The 2,822-nt window shown below is 40.9% G+C and overlaps 1 protein-coding gene across 2 annotated transcripts in view; it reads left to right on the top strand.

Moving 5' to 3' along the window:
- The first annotated feature begins 1,004 nt into the window (after positions 1-1,004).
- TNNI2 (troponin I type 2 (skeletal, fast)) overlaps positions 1,005-2,822 on the top strand; it is a 17,616-nt gene continuing 15,798 nt past the window's right edge. Inside the window, exon 1 of one of the 2 annotated variants that reach the window (XM_015407193.1) lies at positions 1,005-1,070. The gene's annotated coding sequence lies outside the window, so the exon portion shown is untranslated. The remainder of the gene's footprint in view (positions 1,071-2,822) is intronic. The other variant, XM_015407194.1, reaches the window with a different exon arrangement.

The raw sequence follows: 2,822 nt of genomic DNA, 5'->3' as shown, positions 1-2,822 counted from the left end.
CCCTGAGCCACCGCAGCTCCTTTTTTTTTTTTTGAATCTATTAGCTCTGCCTAAATGCTTGGCCATCTCATCCTAGCCTACCTCAAAGGGTTGTTGTGAGGACGAAATATGATAACTCCATGTGTGTGTGGTTTTTTTTTGAGAAAGGCTGGGATACAAATAGGATAGGGAACAGAGGAAAACTCGGATTGGGTGTCCGGAAATAACTGGGGGGGAGGGTGCTGCTGTAAATACTATGTTCAACAGAAGTTCTGACTCTTGAGCGTATGTATTGTTTTTACAGGCCTGTCAGAAAAAAAAAAACATTTCTCTCAACACCCCCTTCCCCAGTATCCTGCAAAATAAATGGTGGTAATCTCATGAACACTTCCTCTCTGATGATTCTTTTTTTAAAAAAATAATTTTTAAATTACACACTTGATCTTAGCCAAAAGGCCGAGAAGCGATAAATTAATTTTTCAAATATTATAACACACGACAATTTACTGTACTCGTTTTCCCATCGGAACGTATAGATAGAACAAGAATCAGTAGTTAATATTCAGAAACAAAACAATCCTAACAAAATAAACTCAACTAACAAATTGGGTATGTTACCAAGACGAGAACATTAAAACAAGAGTATATTATCACTACCTACTTACTGTTTGTATTTTTGTAACAACATAAACATTTACACATCAAGTTTGATCTGACTTGTCTATTTCCCAGCGTGTCATTAAAGAATCCAGCCCGTTCTTAAGAGGTTACGATATTGACTATTTTGTACAGTTCTAGTCTCTTCTAGTAGAGTTTCCAGCTTTTCCCATGGTGGGTTTTTTTTCCTCCTCCAAGACTCCTTGAATGTTTCCCAAATTGATTGCATTAGTCAGGGGAGGTGGTTTGTATTTCTGGCCTCTTGCACACTATTGGTCTGAGGAGGCCTCCATGCCCAAAAAGAGAGAATGAGTTTTTTTTGCTGAGCTGTGTAAGAAACACATTTATACCTCCTCGGTGAACCAGCTGCCTGTGGCTTGCCAGTTGCTCCTGTCCTCCCACCAGTGCGGTCTGTTTTTCTCCTTGGGACTTAGGTGAGCCCTTTGCATGCCTCTTACTGACCCCACTTGCTGTTTAAGGGGGGGGGAAGGAACAGAAATGCTGTGGTTTTTAGATTAATGATGTTTGGATGGGGGGGGGGTAAGGTCCTAAGCCTCATGGTTGAAAAAAAAAGATGCTCCCAGCTCCTTTCAGTCTTTTCTCTTTAGCCTGTCACAATTATTGGTTTCATTGGACATGGTCCCTTCCTGTCTCTTCCTGGGCTGCCCTTTTCCTTTAAATAAAAGGGCTTTGGTTCTCAGAATTCAGAGACTCAGATCTTCCTTCTGATCAGACCTCGGGCCCGTATGTTAAGGAGCCTGGAAGGTGGGTGTAAATTCACGGAGTGAAACTTGAGCTGCTACAATGTACTCAACTCAAAATCTCCCCCTCCCCCCATAAAAACATTTCCAATAGATGAAGCTGGGCAAAAGGGTGCCTGAATGAAGCTACTTGGCGTAACATATCTAATAAGCGTGTTCTCTGTGCACAAGCAATTTTTGACTGTCGGGAGCAAATAAAACTATGTTGTGTTAAAGAGAAAGAGGAAGATATAAACGAGCACTTAGGGTTGTTGTTTTTTTGTATCTGTCGGCAACAAAAAAGGGGAAGCGTTTTGTTTGTGCGGTCCGAGTGATGCTCTTACAAGCGCTGCGCACACGTTTCTCGTACGTCAAGCACTCTCCCATTTTTACCTTTGCCACCTGTGCTCGCCACAGTGACTTCTCTGCTGCCCTGAATTGTCGGAAAAGCCCCACAACACAAGGAGACAGCTGCAGTTCCTTGAGAGCCATTTTTAGAAGCACTTTCTTCTCAGTAATGGGATAGGCCCTACACATTTTTCAGGATAAGATTTCCAGCTATTCATTGCCTTCAGGATCTCCTTTCTGGGAATCTTTTAACTCCTCCCCCCCCCACACCCCATTCCAAGCCTAATAGACCCCAGTGTTTTGAGGCAAGTAAGCGGAAATTAGTTAGCATAGCAATAAATGAGGGGGGAGAGAGCTCACGTTTTTTTGTATTTATTTCAAGCATTTCTACCCTGGTTTTCAGTAGTAGTAGTAGTGTTTATTACGGTCAGAGACCCATCGCACAGCATACAGAATCAAACAAGACAGTCCCAGGTTCCCTGGTTTTCAAATATCACAGTGGCATCCTAAACTGAGTTACACCAGTGGCCTCCTAAGCTGAGTCTGTTCATTGACTTTAATGGATTTAGAAGGGTGTAACTCTGTTTCGGATTGAACGGTTAATGCCCAACATGGCTTATAATTCTTAAACACAGTAGAAAACAAGATACTCAAGACTACTTAAAAGGAGGGGGGGGGGATTATCTGAACATCACAGGCTCTTAAACGGAATGCATTTTTGTTGTTACAAAATGCTACAATATTGATCTCAAGACATCAGTCAAATGGAACCTTGTGATGTTATGGATTGCAATAAAAACACCAATCAGCCAATGACTGATCTCGTTTCAACACACACACAATGCCTAGTTAAGCTATAATGCAAATTGGTCCTGGGGGACTAAGAGAAACTCTTGCTTACTGTCACCTTTTCACTGTATCTGATTATATACCTCACTCACTTATTGCTATGTTAACTGAACTTACTATCTTGATAATGGGCAACATCACTAGTTTTTTATTATTAAGACTGCTATATCGGTAATCAAATATGACACTTTGTATGTAATGTTGTTGAAATCTGTTTATTGTTGAAAATCTAATAAAAAGACTTTAATT

Source organism: Gekko japonicus, unplaced genomic scaffold (assembly GCF_001447785.1).
Source record: "Gekko japonicus isolate JY-2015 unplaced genomic scaffold, Gekko_japonicus_V1.1 scaffold4858, whole genome shotgun sequence".
Lineage (NCBI taxonomy): Eukaryota > Metazoa > Chordata > Lepidosauria > Squamata > Gekkonidae > Gekko > Gekko japonicus.
The sequence above is the reverse complement of the archived record's forward strand: the minus strand, read 5'-3'. Positions and strand labels throughout refer to the sequence as shown.